Source organism: Triticum dicoccoides, chromosome 4A (assembly GCF_002162155.2).
Source record: "Triticum dicoccoides isolate Atlit2015 ecotype Zavitan chromosome 4A, WEW_v2.0, whole genome shotgun sequence".
Lineage (NCBI taxonomy): Eukaryota > Viridiplantae > Streptophyta > Magnoliopsida > Poales > Poaceae > Triticum > Triticum dicoccoides.
The window spans coordinates 426,381,563-426,399,738 of NC_041386.1; positions in this window are offsets into that span (position 1 = coordinate 426,381,563).

Genomic DNA, 18,176 nt, shown 5'->3' on the forward strand with positions numbered 1-18,176 from the left:
GATTACACAAACTCGGTGGGACCAATTTTGGTAATAGGCAAACAGAGAGTTGGTCAGGCAAACTCGGTGGGACCGATTCGCTCATCTCGGTTAGACCGAAACATTACGAAGGGGAAACAGAGAGTTTGCATTGCAATCTCGGTGGGACCGATCGCTCATCTCGGTTGGACCAAAACATTACGAAGGTAAACAGAGATTTTGCAATCCCATCTCGGTGAGACCGAAATGACTAGGGTTTGTGGTAGTGGCTATGTCAAGTGAACTCGGTGGCGCCGGGTAGGAAATTTCGGTGAGGCCGAGTTTGACTTTTGGTTTGGGACATATGTGTATATGAGAAAGTAGTTGAGGGTTTTTGGAGCATATCACTAAGCATTTTGAGCAAGTAACTCATTAAGCAACACCTCATCCCCTTTTAATAGTATTGGCTTTTCCTATAGACTCAATGTGATCTTGGATCACTAAAAGTAAAATGTAGAGTCTTGAGCTTGAGCCAACATGTCTTCTTAGTATTTTGAGGGGTCCACTTTCTAATCCATGCCATGCGAAACATTGAGCTTTCCTGAAATATTTATCATGAAATAGCATTAGCTCAATCGGCTATGTCTTGTTAGGAATTACCAAAACCATCCAGGGATAGTTGCACTTTCAACTGTTGAACGTGCAGAGCTTGCACCCACTATTGCAAAGGTCAAGGCCCTGCTGGGAAATGGGTTAACCGGCATTGACTTCGTTCGTTGTTGGGTTTCATGGGGAATCATACCCTTGGGCCGCCGATCCGGCTTAATGTGCACTTACACGGGTGGTGCAAAAGATCCACTACACCACAACTCCGTGTGCCTAACTGATAATGCAGTCAATGAAATGACAAAGACCCTTCTGAACAACAGCCTGGAAAGCTACAACAAAGTGGGACTGAACCCTTTCTGCAAACTTAACCCGCCACCATATGTGAGTCTCTAAAATCACTTTCTTCACCTTATCATTCAAATGTTCTATTTACTCAACTTTGATGATTTTCACAGGCTGAATCCGATTTTTGGAATAAGGAATATGACCATGAAGCTGCCAAGAAAACGAGGGCCAAAACGAAAGCCGCCAAGAGAGTCGCCAAGAAGAATAAGAAGAAATTAACGGCTTCTGAGATGTTTGAACTAGACGACAGTTCTGAGTCGGAGGTAGCCCTTGATTCCCTTGGCTCCTTTTGCAACTATCTTATTGACACTGATTATCATCAGGATGACACGGGGGCCAGTCAAGCGGTCGAAGAAGAGGTAACTATTATTTCCTCTGACTCAGAGCCATTGCCAAGACAGAAAATTCGACGTGTAACCCGGAAAGTAAGCTTTTCACACCCCTTAGCTCATTTGGACCCTCACTTTCTTTTGAAGCAACGCCAGCAAGAGAACCGGCGACAAACTCGGACTAGCGGAGGTGAAGAGTTATCCTCCGGCTTACCATATACTCCAGCTCCGCGGAAACGTCGAAGTGAGGTCCTTCCAAATTTAAACTCTTTTTATCCACTGGCGGGTCTCATTTGCCAGCCACTTAATTCTTCCGATTCAAACTATCAGGAGGCTTCTCGCTCTTCCTTCGGTGACTCATCACAGACCCAGCTGTCGGCTTTCAAAACTGCCCCTGGGTAACAACAATTACTTTTTATTCTCTACCTCCTTATGCTCTTATACTTGTACTAACCTCACATAACCCATGCAGTGGACAAACAAAGCCTAGCAAGAAGGCAAAGGTGATCAAGCCGGTTGAAGACCCCAAAGTCCATGAACCGAAACAGCAAATTCCAGCATCTGACACCACCGTGCCGCAACCCCAAGAGCCTGTTCATGATGTTCCACCAGAAATTCCTGACCTCTCCAGTGACCATACAAACCTCAATCCTTTGAGCAATGAATCATCAAGCCCAATTAAGCCGTCAAAACACATGCTGACGATGTTGTGATCAGTGGCTCCGGCTTCAAAGAATTGGGACAACCTACTGTCTTGGCCAAGCACTTCGCCAAAGAGGAATTCATTGAAAGGTGGAAAGTGAGATTTGATATCGCCAATTATTCTCAATTAAGCATTAGTGAAGTACTCTCTGGTTATCTCAACCAAGTGCATACCAGCCGCGATCTTGAAATTGACATGGTGAAGGAGATGCATCAGAAATATGAGATATGAACTCTGGCTTGATACATTATGCATATCCCGTCAGCCCCCAATTCTAATGCGTATGATAAGATTGAATATGCTGTAGACTTAGAATAGCCATGAGTGTAAAAAGCATCTTTGGTAGAATCCTTCAAAGGCCGACTGTCACCGTCGTACTTAAACCAGATCTTTAATGATTAACATTGCATCTGTAGTCCCCCAAGGGCCGGTTTAATCAGCATGAATGAACCGGTACTTGTTCATCATTGTTTATAAATCAAAGCTTACTCGTGTAGCCCCCATGAGCCGCCTGTGGTTGTTTGCGGCCCAACTAGGTCATCATAAACTAGTAATGAAACGTGAGCAATATGCATTAGCCCCCAAGTGCCAAGTACTCTTGCTTGCAAAGGGCTTGGGACTTATTCATCTGAGCAGTTGTATGAAGAATTTTTTGGTACGCATTAGCCCCCAAGTGCCAAGTGTTTTTGGTTGCAAAAGGCTTGGAACTTTTATTCCCGTGACCCGAATATGAACATGATATGCAAACCTATGCATGTACAGGACACCACTGCTCAACTGGAATCGCAGTTGGATGACGTGAAAGCCTGGCTTGAACATCAAGAATCTGGGACCCGGAAGGCCGACTCAAAATTTAATTTTAGTCTGGCTGAGACAGAAAAACTGAAGTCTAGTTTTGATGTTGAAAGAACCGCCTGGGCTGAGGAGAGGACTGCTCTGATACAACAGGCTGAAAAAGCTAAAACTTCTCTTCAAGAGATAACCACTAAGCTTACCAGCTTAAAACACCACGTCTCCTAGATGATTTTTGCTATCTTTGGTAAATAACAATACTAGCATCATAATCAAGTCTTGTCTTTCATGTCATAAACTGCTGCTGATCAATCCGCAATTATTACATAGGTCCTAGGAGTAGCAATCTTGGTCAAGACATGTTGGTGAAGCTTAAAGCCGTATATACGCTTGTTGAACAGCTATATACCAGGACTCGGCGCACGCTGGCCACGATTTCTCCAACTAATCAGGCTCCCACGCCGTTGAGTGACGTCTTGAAGAAACTTTATATTCTGCCTACTAGGATTGAAGAGATAAAGCGGTCATCTGCAAGAGCCAGTGCCGTGAGGGCCTTGAGCCGGGCTAAGGCATGGTTACCAAAGCTAGACTAGGCCGAGGTAGCTACTGGATATCCAAGCTTGAAAGAAGATGGCACTCCATTCGACCAAAAATACTTCGCTGCCCGTGTGAAGGAAATACGTCCTCTGGCAACTCTAATTGCTGATGAAACAAATCTATCAAAATATCAGCCGGCTTATGATACAGAAAATCAGAAGATGCTCACGCCGGCTTATAAAGTGATGGATCTGATTCCCCCAATCCGTAAGCATACTTTCGCCCCTGAAATTGATCCGTCCGACCTTATAGATGATGAAGCTGAATTCCAAGCCTTGTGTGGCATTGATTGGTCATCACCAAACTTCCAGATGGCGGAGGAGGACGAAGAACCGAAGAAGGATGATCCAGAAGCTTCAAGTCGTGAAGGCCAAGAACATTGATTCGCTGGGCGGTTCAAATATTTGATCTTCCAAAAAACACTTGACCTTTTTGGCTCACTGAGTCATGTAATAGGCTAGTGAAACTTTGATCTGTCGTGCCATCGTGCACGTTTTGTTTTGCGCAAATTGCTGATCCGCCAGTTGACAAACTACCACATTATGGTTATGATAGCGTCGATTTATGTAGATCAGATTTAGCAATACCCTGCACACAAACAGGTCACAAGTGCCCTGGCGGTTTACCGCGGGGCGGGTCACAATACCCCGTATTAAACCACTGGGGGAAAATAGTTCATAACCAGGGCTGGTAGAACTGCAATCCTTATACAATTGTTAATAAAATATCATACCTGTGTGTCAGATGTGGGGTTCCAGCAAACCCTTAAGGTTCGAACACTGGGGTGCGCGCGAAGTCTATCCCTCCTACTGATCTACGCTCTAGCTCGCTAGATCTCGCGGACAAACTCAACGAACTCGCAACACAGAAAGACACGGGGTTTATATTGGTTTGGGCTACTGTTGTGGTGTAATACCCTACTCCAGTGTGGTGGTGGTGGATTGCTTCTTGGGCTGATGATGAACAATACAAGGGGAAGAACAGCCTCCTGAGGTTGAGGTGTTCTTGTGTGTATGAGCTTGTGGTGTGTAGATTCCCTTAAGCTAAGATGAGATGCGATCCAATCCCCTACTATGGTGGTGGCTAGTCCTATTTATAGAGGCCCTGGTCCTCTTCCCAAATATTAAGCGGGAAGGGAGCCAACAATGGCAGGCTAATTTGAAGGGGGACACCTAGTACAAGCTATCCTGACAAAAAGTAGTCTGCGCCTGTGAAAGGCTCTGGGGTGACGCCGTCTTGGGCTCCACGATGACCTCCGTCTTGCAGTCCATGGTCTTGGTCTTGTTGCACCGAAATGGCAACCTTTGCCTGAGGCCTCGGTACTATGCGGCTGCGCTTGCCTCCTTTGCACCAAAGGGGAAACAAGGACACTGCGCGCGCTGGCGCCCGCCTGGCGCCTGCCCAGTGTCGATCGTCATGGCTCACGTCACGAGAGCCTCGTGAGGTTCGCCTCGCCTTGATATCTCCGCCCCTCGTGAGCCTGCCTGACTAGGCCGCTCGGGAGGAGGCCTTGTGTCGTCCCCCTCGTGAGGGCCTTGGATGCTTTGTTGATGAAGATGGGTCGTACGGCCTGCTCGCTCCGCCACGCCGCGGGCCGCAGGCAGGCAAGTCTGGGGACCCCGTTTCCAGAGCACCGATAGTAGCCCTCGGGCCCAAGGTGCGCTCGGGCTTGGTTTCGCAGCGAAGCCAAGGGTCAAGTTCGGAGCACCGCGGGCCCCAAAAGCCTGCGGCCTCAGTTGACGCGTGGCGGTTGATTGGACGTGGGCGTCTTCGCTTCCCCTCGCTGCCCTTGAATCCTCCTGGCTATGCGGCCCCTGCGGCCTACACAGTTATTTTTCCTTCACCATGCCTGGTTCTTCCAATCTCCCTGCTTCGTCGACGCCCTGCTCCGCCTTCCCAATCCGACCAGCGCTCCGCCCGCTTCACTGCCATGGCGCCGAAGCAAGCCTAAAAGGGGAACAAACCTCTGTCCTTGCCAACTGCGCCTCCATCCTTTGAGCTGGCGCTCGGCCGGCCTCTGGTGCTCAACGACGAGGCCATGGGCAAGGTGCGCCCCATGCTCGCCTCTAGCTTCAACTAGTGGGGAGAGATGCCGGCCTGGCCTGCGTCTCGCTCCAGTATAGCTCGGTCAGTCACCGAGGTTCTGATCTTCATTGACGCCCTCAGGGCTGGCCTGCTTCCTCCCTTCTCCGCCTTCTTCCACGCGGTGCTCGAGCACTATCAGATCCACATGCTCCATCTCGACCCTCAATCTGTGACCCTTCTTGCCGTCTTTGCCTTCGTGTGTGAGGCCATGGTGGGCATCACCCCCTCCGTGGCACTCCTCCGCCACTTCTTCTCGCTGCATCTCACCGGTGCCCGACAGAGCTTAGGGTGTGTGGGCTTCCAGGCTGTGGCTACGACAGCAGGCATGGGGATCGACTTCGAGCTCCTTTCATCCGCAAGCGAGTTCCGCACGCGATGGGTGTTTGTTGATGCCGGCGTGCTCAACCCTCAGCTCCAAGCTCCGGTGGGGCCTGCCATTCCAAACTCCGGTTGGGGTCATCAGAAGCTCACGAGCCCCTGCCTTGCCCCCGTTTGGGCTAGGCTGAGGTGGTTGAAGGACCTTGGCGTGACTGCGCCCATGGTGGTGAGGGAGTTCGTCAGGCGTCGAGTTGCTCCGCTTCAGCGCCATTCTCGCCCTATGTGGGACTTGCTCAGCAGGCAGGACAACATGAGGGTTCAGGAGGAGGGCTTCCTCTCACTGCGCGGCAAACGAGGCTCACGGTCCTATCTGATGTCCCTCTGCTGGACGACATGCCCAGGAAAAGCTGCATGTTGTACCGCTGCGAGAACAAGGTCACCTTTGCCGCGAACATGCTTGGTGGGGCCCCGCGAGAATCCCGTCATTGTGGTCCCATTCTTCACTGCTGGTGCCGAGCTCGCCCCAGGTGACAGTGCGGGGGAGCGAGCTGCGACGAGGGCCGGCTGCTCAGGTGCCGAGGAGCACATGCCGAGTGGTGATCCGGGGGCATCGTCCTCGGGAGCTTGCGACGCCCCTCTTGAGGCGTCGGTCACTGATGAGATGCGGCATGCGGCTCCCGAGGCCGAGGCTCCAGGAGCCTCAGGAGGTCGCAGCGAGAAAGAGTCGGGTTGTTCGCTGTAGCCGGGTTCCCCTGAAGCCATCCCTCTTGGTTCTTCTTTGGCTCTGCCGCGCTCCGACCGTCACGTCCAGCTCTTCGGTCGCCTTTGCATGGACTTCGAGGAGCTTTGCAAGAGGAAAGGATCCCTAGCGGCGGCAACATCTTCAGACCATTGAAGCGACGGAAGTACATCGCTATCGATGAGTAAGTACCTTATCTTGGTGATCTTCGATGTGCCGCCTTCCTTTCCTAACGATTGTCCCCTCAGGTCCCCTTCTGCTAAGGCCGTGAAATCTCCAGAGAAGCAGCTCCCTCTCGTCCCATCACACCCGCCAAGCTCCAGTGCTACAAGGTCAGATGCTGCCTATGGCGTGGGGTCAGCCATGGGAGTTGGTCCATCATCAAGGCGCCTCGAGCTTGCGCCTTCGTCGTCGTTTCTTCGCGGCCTTGCTTGGAGCGCAGCAGGCGCGCCAATGGATCCTCCCTTAGTCATGGTTGGTAGCTGGCTAGCCTTGATCCTGGAGTCTTCTTCAAGCAGCGGGCCTTGTTCGGTTAGTGCCCCTCGCGAGGGTCAGCTGGCGCCTGGGGCTGTGCCAGGCCCCAGCCCCAACCGGGAGGTGGTGCGCCACTTGATGCTCCACCCGCAGCCCCTGAGGTGGAGGACGAGGTGGGCCAAGCGTTTGAGCTCGAGCTCGTTCGCGGGCGCAGCGTGGTCCGCCACGAGCTCTTCCAGGAGGCGATGGGCGCGAATGAACTGCCTTGGTGAAGAGCTTGCTGGTGTTGTCATGGGTTTGTCACGGCAGATGTCCTCGTGAAAGGACTTAGTCGTGGAGCCATCGCTACGGGTTAGTTTAAAGGGGTTAAACCGGACAAGGGACACGAGGGATTTTATACTAGTTCGGCCCCTTCAATGAAGGTAAAGCCTACGTCTAGTTTGTGATTGGTATTGCTAGGGTTTCGATGACCAGGGAGCGAATCCGCTTGCCTGGCTCTCGAGTTGTTGTCTGTCGTCCCTAAACCGCTGTCGGGTCGTCCCTTTATATACATAGGTCGACGCCCGCCGGTTTACAGAGTCCCGAGGCCAGATCATAAACGTGTCCGGCTCGGTCTCTATTCCTCTAACTTACAATACAAGTTACATGAAAGAGTCAGTTTACATCTACAGTCCTTAACCCGCCTTTGGGCCTTGGCCTTCTTAAAGCGCCACCATCCTCACGTCTTCATGGGCTTCTATCTTCATGGAGCTAACCCAGCAACTCCTAGCCGGTTTACCTCTAGTAATCATATCGCCAACATTAGGCCCCAGATTGATTTGAACTTGTTCATGTCAATCTTCGATACTTCAAAAAAACCTTGCCCTGGCACCTTCGCATAAATATGGTAAACCACCATGATGTCATCCTTTAGATCCGTAATAAATCGTCATGATGTAATCTATCCATTGAAGCCAAAGATACCTTTCATTAACGAATATCCAACCTCGAGTCGACATCCTTATTAACTATCCATTTTAAGCTCCTCGATTTACGCACTTGTCGCTTATCAGTTCACCTTCTAAATAGGCCAAGGGCCATTCTCTTTTTCCCCTTCGCCTCCTTCACTTCTTCTTCCTCCTTGCGACGTCTCTGCATCCGAGCGCCGCCGCCGTCGCCGAGCTTTACCTCCGCCTCTCCTTGGCCGCTGCATCAACCTGGTCACACCAGAGAGCTGCGACATGCCTCCATTGCTTCAACAGTCGCTGTAAGTCTTTTCCTTCCCCCCTTTGTAGATCTGTCTAGGGTTTCCTTGTTCTTCGTAGTTCATCGAAGTCCATCAGGGCTCCGGTGCTATTCTTCCATGTTCCTCCTTAGTCCATGGATAAAAACCTCAAGCCTGATATATTCTGTGTAATGGTTTATCTTCTGCTACCACAACAAACCCTTATGCGCATAAAAACTGATCTGGTCCTTCGTGAACTCCTTCGGGACCAACCCTTTTAGGTCAAAATCTTTTTGATTTCCTGTCTTACGGTAGATCGAAAATTTCCCTTCAACCTTGTGAAATATGTTTTACCTTACTCAGTAATTTTTACTTTAGATCTGTATCCTCTTTACCACATAGGCGGTTTTACCTTTGTAAAAGCAATCTATCACATACCATTAATCCCCTGGTGAACCGGCAAGCCTTTTTACCTCCGTTGTTGTACTCCGGTTTAACAGCATGTGTATACCTTTTGTTCTGATATTTCCTTGTCATTCATTATTGTATCAGCCTCCAGTTTAGGCAATTTACATACCTTTATATCTTTATTCCATCGCATCTTATGTATCACCATGAATGATTTGTAAACCGGTATTTCCTTTCAGCTTTTCTCTTGCAATGGCCAAACAGTTTTACGCTTGTACCTGGGCTCCTTCCCGGGTTACCGAAGAGAAGCTTAATGGAATGGTCAGAATTGGTACCTTGCCAAAAAAGAATGAGATCCGGTGGCGAGTTCCTGGACCGGAAAATCCTCCTACCCCTAAGCAGGGGGAGGTAGTGGTATTTGTTGATCACATAGGCCGTGGTTTCAAAACGCCCGGGTCAAAGTTTTTCCGGGATGTGCTTGCCAGTTTCCAGCTCCACCCTCAAGATATTGGACCTAACTCAGTATCCAATATAGGCAACTTCCAAGTCTTCTGTGAAGTGTACTTACAAGAAGAACCAACTGCCGAGCTGTTCCGGGATTTTTTCCATCTGAACCAGCGCACTGAATTTGTAGACGGACTCAACACTGAACTTGGTGGCGTCTCTATTCAAAAAAGAAAAGAAGTTGAATTCTCTCATGCCAAGCTGCACAGTCAGCCCAAAGAGTGGAACCAAACTTGGTTCTACTGTAAAGACACCTCCCCTGAAGACGAGAACCCTCTGCCGGGTTACCGTGCCCATCGACTTTCCAACACTCATTCACTGCCGCAACGTGTAAGTGCCCAGGAACGGGCCTCTTATGCCCCTCAACTGGGCAAGCTCCGAGCCTTTATGGCCAACGGTTTATCAGGTGTCGAGTTTGTGCATTGCTGGATGTCCTGGAGCATCTTGCCATTAAGTAGTCACTCCGGTTTAATGTGTGAGTACACTGGTGAAGTAGAAGACTCCCAACGTCACATCAACATTCAGTTAACTGATGAAGAAGTCACTGAGGGTGTCAAGAAGATTATGAATGAATCGGAATTTGTCTGCCGCCAAACCTACTTAAACCCCTTTTACGCAAAAAAAACAAACCGCCTGCTGTAAGTACTGTCCTTCCTTTTCACCTTTGACATCTTTTTAAACTGTTCAACCTGTGAATATCCTTCTGCTTGTTTATAAACAGGGTGATGATCCATTCTGGAAGAAGAAACCTGCAGAAAAAGCGGCAAAGCTTTCCTGCCCCAAAACAAAAACCGTTAAGAAAACCTCAAAGCGGAAGGCAGCTGAACATATCAGCATGGAACTAGATGACGACGCAGATGAACCGGAAGTTGAAGTAGAACTTGATTCACTTGGTTCCCTTTTTATGCATCTCATTAACAATGATATTTATCAGGAGGGCGCGGAAGGCAACAAAGCCGGCGATGTAGAGGTAATTGTCCTTTCCTCCGGTTCAGACTCTTTGCCAACACAAAAAATCCATCAAGCGATCTGGAAAGTAAGCTTTTCACATCCTCTTGCTCACTTGGATCCAACATTTATTTTGAAGAAGCAGCAGCACGAGGCTCGCTGCACAACCCGGCACAATGGCTAAAAGGTCACCTCAGACGGTTTACCTGACACCCCTGTTCGAAAGCGCCGATCTGAGGTCTCACCTCCTTCTGACAATTCTTATCCCAAGGTAGGTTATTTCCGACAACATCTTAATCCGTCTGATTCAAATTATTAGGTGACACCTCCCTCATCTTCTGGCGAGTCCACAGCAACCCAACTTCCTCCCCTGAAAACTGTAGCTGGGTAAGTACTTAAACCCCTTCTTTGAATGTTTCCATACTTTGTATACTATGCTTAACTTTCGCAGCTTTTCTGTTTTAAGAGCCAAGGCCAGACCCAGCAAAAAGGCTCGGGTGAATAATCCATCTGAAGACCAGGAAGCTCATGAACCAGAGCAAACGGTTGAACCGGAACAAGCTATGGAACCAGAGGGTCCCAATCATGAAGCTAGCTTTGATGAACCACCCCTTTAAGATCACAATATCGATGAACAACCAGAAGTTGATACTGTTGTGCCTGATGCTGAACCGGCAGATCCAATCCGGGCTAGTCCGGTGAGAGCTACTGAAACTCCATCAACTCCAGAAAAAGCTGCTAGAGATAAAGAAGGCGAGGTTACCATTACTGGTATTGGTCACACCTCTCCTGGCCATCATGTAATCTTGGCCCAACATAGTGCCAAGGAAGAGCGTGCTACCATGAAAAAAAGGCAAATAGAGCACTGACTTGTCAAGCTACGCTCATCTCAGCGCTCAAGAACTCCACTCCGACTTTCTAAACCATCTGCACTCAAACCGTGATTATGAAGCCGGTTTGGTGAATTTGATGAAAGAGCACTATGAGGTATTTTTATCACTTTCGTTCCTTAAATCCAAAGTACAAGCATCAACCCAAGTAGCCCCCAAGGGCCGGTTTATGATGATAATCATAAACTGAGACTTTGTAAAACAGTAACCTTTACAAACTTGTCCTCCATATACCAACTGATCGTTTGAAGTAAATCAGACGTGACCATTATATTCCTATAGTTTTTCACCTGTGTAGCCCCCAAGGGCCGGTTTAGCTGTGCGAGGTAAACCGGGTCATGAATCAATTCGTCAGCTTTGAACAGATGTACATTAGCCCCCAAGTGTTAAGGATAATTCTTGCATTGCACTTGAGACTTGTTAAAAATGTGTTGATGATAGAACAAATAGGCATTAGCCCCCAAGTACAAAGTGCATAACTGTTTATACGCTTGGTACTTCATACCCTATTTTAATGATATATCTCATCTTTGTAGGCTGAGCTGAATAAGAAGGATGCTCAAACCGTAGACCTTCAAGAGAATGTAAAGTATCAACAAGTAGAGGCTTTCAAAGCCAAAGAAGAGCTGACCAATGCTTTGGTAGCTATGGAGAAGTTAAAAGAGACCTTCAACAAGGAGTGTGCTGACTGGGAAACAGAAAAGGCCGGTTTGATAAAAAAGGCCGAGGATGCAGAGGCAGCCCTGAAACTGGTGGTGGAAGAACTGGCCGGCTTAAAACGGCAAATTGACGCCATGACTTCTGCTGTGTTTGGTAAGTGCCCTCACATGCAGTTCGTCTAATTCATAAGATCTTATCAATATCCGGTTTACTGATGCTGAACCATGACAGGGACCTGCATTGTTCATCTGGGCTCTGATATGCGGATGAAACTTAAAGCGGCTTACACTTAATAGAACAGTTGTTCTCTGGATCCCAACGTGCCATTTGCACTGCAGCATATAACAAGCTGGTGCCATCGTTGATAAAGGAAACACTTGAGAAGCTAGCCATGCTACCTGCCCGGATCAATGAACTGAAGAGATCAGCCGCCAAATCAGGAGCACTGACCGCGCTAATCCGGGCCAAGGCATGGATTCCGGATCTTGAACCGGCAGATATCATCAAGGGGTATCCTGGTGTGAAATAAGATGGCTCAGACTTCAACAATGACGATCTACGAAGGTTGACGAAGGAGATGCGGCCAATGATGTTGAAGACACAGATTTATCTCATTTCCAACCGGTTTATGATGCTGAGGGAAAGAGACAGCCCGCGGTGATCCATGATGTTGAAGATCTTGTGCCTCCAATCCGTAAGCATACGTACACTCCTGACATTGACCCCTCCAGCCTTATCCATGAAGAGGCCATGTTTCAAGCTTTAACTGGAATCGATTGGTCGACGGTTGATTTCCAGCGTCTGGGGAGGGATCAAGAGGATGTAACTGCGCAAGATGACCCTCAATCGTCAAGCCGTCGCAATGAAGGATCCTAAACTGGCGGCCGGTATATCAGCTACAGTCTGCCACGTCTTGAAAACAATTATTCAATTTGGGCCGTTTTGAAACGCCTTGTAAGAGGATAGCAGGAACTCCTTTATCGGCCATGTCATCGAGCATGTTTAGGTTGCTTGATATCTTGAAAACTTGTTTCACTTTTGGGATCTATTTATGCATAGTCCATTATGATTTCTGTTCCTGCATACAAGAACTTGAAAGCGTCCTAGTGGTTTACCACTAGACGGGTCATGATGCCCAAAAGTATATACATAACATGGATGAATAACCAAGATTTGTATAAACCAGATAAAATAAATAATATCTGTGACATACCTCGTTGGCTGACCAACTGCTTGTATGGTAAAGGTGAACAACACCAATCCGGAGTGTTGATAACTCCTTGCCCTCTTGTCGGTTCATACAGAAACCATACTGGGCTATTATAGCCTTTGATTTGTTCATATAATACTGGTGACATCTAGTCAAAACCAGACCGGAGCAATATGCTACCTGTTTAAAAACTGATCATGTACTAGCAACTAAGCGTTGAAAGTCATGCCGGGTTGTAATGAACACCAGTTTATCACAAAAATATTCATAAATCCCTTATCATAAAAAATAGCAAAGACAAAAGAAATATGCAAGGCTTTTCATGGGCTTCCAGGCTCTAAATCGAGGCTTTTCATGGGCTGCCAGGCCGCTAAGTTAAACCATTTTGCAAAGCCTTTTAAGATGGACCTCAATCTTTAACCAATCACCGTTTTAACTTTTACAAGTTCAGGGTCCATGGGATTGACTTGTCAAACGTTCGATGGGTCATACCAGGTTTACCTGGACGGAGTGGCTTACTTTAAAGAGGCAGGATAACCTGAGGTTTTAGGTGAATACACCTGGCTTCCAAGCCTGGCTTGATAGCCTATTACAAGGGTGCAAGCTCGTTGTTCTTTGAGAAGCAAGGAGCCCCCAGGTAATATTTGAGTTGTTGTCAATGGTTACCTATGTTTGAGTTGTGCTTAATGTAAAATTATCTCTTTGGTTCCACATAATTTCCTATTGGATTGAAGCCTATCAAGAGGTGTAGCTATGGTGTGAAAACAACCAAGCCCCCTAGTGATATCCCTTTTTGGTTTTAAACCGATCAAGAGGTGTAGCTATGGTTCGGATACGACCAAGCCCCCTAGTGATTTTCTTTATATCTGTGTGGTCGTATAGGCCGGTTTAATTAAACGCCGCTTTGTCAGTAGAAGCTCTTGCAGGCTCACACGTGATGTAAAAAGAACAGAGACCCCGCTTTATTTGAGGCTCTGGTTTATTATATAATATATACATTGTCATAAGTATGTGCATAAGAGGAGCCCGTGGATCAAGTATAGTAAGGCCGAAAAAGAGCTATATTCTGCAGCCGCTTGGTCTCTTCCTCCGATTTATGTGAGTCTTTGTGCTCTCGAACATCAATGAGGTAGTATGACCCGTTGTGCAGATTTTTGCTGACCACAAAAGGTCCTTCCCAAGGTGGGGATAACTTGTGCATATCAGTCTGATCCTGGATGAGCCAGAGCACCAGATCACCCTCTTGAAAAGTTCTGGTCTTAACCCGATGGCTGTGATAACGTCAGAGATCTTGTTGATAAATCGCCGAACGTGCTGCTGCAAGATCCTCATCTAACAGGTCCAGTGAGTCCTGACGTGCCTTCTCATTGTCAGCTTCAACATAAGCCGCCACATGGGGCGAGTCGTGACGGATGTCACTAGGGAGAACCGCCTCTGCTCCATAAACCATGAAGAAAGGCGTGTAACCCGTAGATATGTTAGGTGTGGTGTTGATGCTTCATAACACAGAAGGTAACTCCTCCATCCAACAAACCGATGTCCGCTTTAAAGGAACCATAAGCCGGGGTTTAATACCTCTCAAAATTTCTTGATTTGCCCTCTCTGCTTGACCATTAGACTGGGGGTGAGCCACTGATGCTACATCAAGCTAGATGTGCTCACGTTGGCAAAATTCCTCCATCTCACCCTTTGATAGATTAGTACCATTGTCAGTTATAATACTGTGTGGGAAACCAAACCGGAATATCACCTTTTTGATGAATTGAACCGCTGTGGCTGCATCACACTTACTGACTGCCTCTGCTTCCACCCACTTGGTGAACTTGTCCACTGCCACTAACAGGTGGGTCTTTTTGTCCTTGGATCTCTTAAAGGGTCCCACCATATCAAGCCCCCAAGTTGCAAACGGCCAAGTTATTGGAATCATCCTCAATTCTTGAACTGGAACATGAGCGCAGCGTGCAAATTTTTGACAACTTTCCACCTTTTGACTAAATCCTCAACATCAGCATGAGCTGTCAACCAATAGAAACCATGGAGAAAAGGCATAGCCACCAAGGATTTTGAATCGGCATGGTGACCACAATCTCCTTCATGGATTTCTCACAAAATCTCACAACCATCTTGAGGAGACACACAACACTGAATTGCCCCTGTGACGCTATAACGATGTAACTCCCCATTGATTATGGTCATTGACTTGGAACGCCGGATTATCTACCGAGCCAAGGTTTCGTCCTCAGGTAACTCGCCCCGGTTCATGTAAACCAAGTACGGGACTGTCCAATCTTGTATAACATGCAAAACTACCACCAATTGGGCCTCCAGGTCAGGAATAGCCAATTCCTCCTCTGTTGGTATCTTGACCGACGGATTATGCAGTACATCGAGGAAGACATTAGGTGGGACCGGTTTACGCTGACAGCCAAGGCGACTTAAAGCATCCGCCGCTTCATTCTTTCGCCGGTCTATATGGTCAACTTGATAACCCTTGAAATGCCTAGCCACTATATCCACCTCTCGTGTCGATATGCAGCCATGAGTGGGTCCTTAGAATCCAAGTGCCAGATACCTGTTGATCCACCAGGTCCGAGTCACCGAAGCACTTATCCCGGCTTAAGTTCATCTCCTTAGCCATCCGAAGACCGTGGAGTAAAGCATCGTACTCAGATGCATTGTTAGTATAAGGGAACATTAAGCAAAGAACATAACAAAACTTGTCACCTCGTGGGGAAGTTAATATGACTCCAGCCCCCGAGCCCTCCAATTGCCTGGACCCATCAAAGTGAATAGTCCAATAAGTGTTATCTGTCTTTACCTCTGGTGCCTACAACTCTGTCCATCATTGATGAAATCCACTAGTGCTTGAGATTTGATTGCTGTGCGAGGTGTATACTTGAGCCCGTGAGGTCCAAGCACAATAGCCCACTTGGAAATCCGGCCAGTTGCTTCTCTGTTTTGAATGATATCTCCCAGAGGGGCTGAACTGACCACTGTGATAGGATGACCCTGAAAGTAATGCTTGAGCTCCCGGCTTGCCATAAACACCCCATACACCAGCTTCTGCCAATGCGGATACCTCTGCTTTGATTCGATAAGTACCTCACTGATATAATAAACCGGCCGTTGAACCGGATACACCTTTCCAGCCTCCTTGCGCTCCAAAAAAATAGCCACACTAACAGCCCGGCAGTAGCAGCCACATATAGCAGTAAAGGCTCTTTATCGATCGGAGCCGCAAGGAAAGGCGGTTCAGCTAACTGCCTCTTCAACTCCTCAAACGCTTTATCAGCCGCATCACTCCAGACAAAGTCATCCGTTTTCTTTAGCATCTGATATAAAGGGATAGCTTTCTCCCCGAGACGACTGATAAACCGGCTCAACGCCGCAATCCGGCCGGCTAAACGTTGAACGTCATTGATACACGCCGGTTTAGCCAAGGACGTGATCGCTCTAATTTTTTCTGGATTAGCCTCAATGCCCTTGTTTGACACCAGAAAACCCAGGAGCTTCCCTGCTGGAACACCAAAGACACTTTTGTCCGGATTAAGCATCATCTTATAAAATCGGAGGTTGTCAAAAGTCTCCCTCAAGTCATCTATCAATGTTTCCTCCTTCCTGGACTTCACCACAATATCATCTACATATGCATGAACATTGCACCCAATTTGTTTATGAAGACAATTCTGAACACAACGCTGATAAGTCGCCTGGGCACTCTAGAGCCCAAAGGGCATGGAGACATAGCAGAAGGCTCCAAAGGGAGGTATAAAAGCTGTCTTCTCCTGGTCCTTAACTGCCATTTTGATCTGATGATAACCAGAGTAAGCATCCGGAAAACACAAACGGTCACAACCCGCCGTAGCGTCAATAATTTGATCAATATGTGGGAGGGCAAAAGGATCTGCTGGACAAGCTTTGTTCAAATCTGTGTAGTCCACACACATACGCCAAGTGCCGTTTTTCTTAAGAACCAGCACCGGATTAGCCAACCACTCAGGGTGAAAAACCTCCACGATAAACCCTGCGGCCAACAGCCGAGCTACCTCCTCACCAATAGCCTTACGCCTTTCTTTGTTGAAGCGGTGGAGAAACTGCCTGACCAGTTTGAACTTGGGATCTATATTAAGTGTGTGCTCAGCGAGTTCCCTGGGTACACCTGGCATGTCAGAAGGCTTCCATGCAAAGATGTCCCGGTTCTCATGGATGAACTCGATGAGCGCCCTTTCCTATTTGGGATCCACGTTAGCGCTGATGCTGAACTGCTTGGATGAATTGCCAGGAACAAAATCAACCATCTTAGTGTTTGTGGCCAATTTAAACTTCAATGCCGGATCGTGCTCTGTAGTTGGCTTTTTCAAGGAAGTCATGTTTGCCGGATCAACCTTGTCCTTATAAAACTTCAGCTCTTCCGTAGCACAAACCGACTCAGTGTAAGCCGCATCACCTTCCTCACATTCCAAAGCAATCTTCCTGCTCCCATGTACTGTGATGGTCCCCTTATGACCTGGCATCTTAAGCTGCAGGTAAACATAACATGGCCTTGCCATGAACTTGGCATAAGCCAGTCGCCCAAACAGAGCGTGATACAGACTCTTGATTTTCACCACCTCAAAAGTCAACATTTCTGACCTTGAATCATAATCATCTCCAAAGGCCACCTCTAGAGCTATCTTGACCACCAGATATGCAAATTTACCGGGAACCACACCATGAAAAATAGTGTTCGATGGTTTAAGATTCCTATCTGTCAGCCCCATACGGCGGAAGGTATTATAGTAGAGAATATTGATAGTGCTCCCTCCATCCATGAGCACCTTGGTGAACTTATACCCCCCAACTTGGGGTGCCACCACTAAGGCCAGATGACCCGGATTATCAACCCGGGGTGGGTGATCCTCTCTACTCCATAAAATGGGTTGCTCAGACCAGCACAAATACTGAGGTACTGCCGGTTCAACAGAGTTCACGTCCCTCTTGTGAAGCTTTTGATCATGTTTGCACAAGATAGTTGTGAAGACATGATACTGCCCACTATTCAACTGCTTCGGATTGCTCTGATAACCCGACTGCTGCTGCTGCTGATTCCCCTGATGATTATAACCTCCCTGGTTGCCCTGGTTCCCTTGATTGCTATGTACGGTTTGATTGCCTTGAAATCCTGAACCGGAGCTACCGCCTCCATAACCCGATCCATGAAAACAATACAAAAAATACACTTCTGTGATGATACGTGTTTGTCACAGTAGGTCGCTTTTTTTGTCATGCATGTACATCTATGACAAATTTACGACAGAATCAAGATAGTCATACATGTGCTGTCGTAGAAGTGTTCCATGACATTACCAAAATTATCATCACGGAAGTGTCCACTTCCATGAAGATAAATCTTGCGTCACAGAA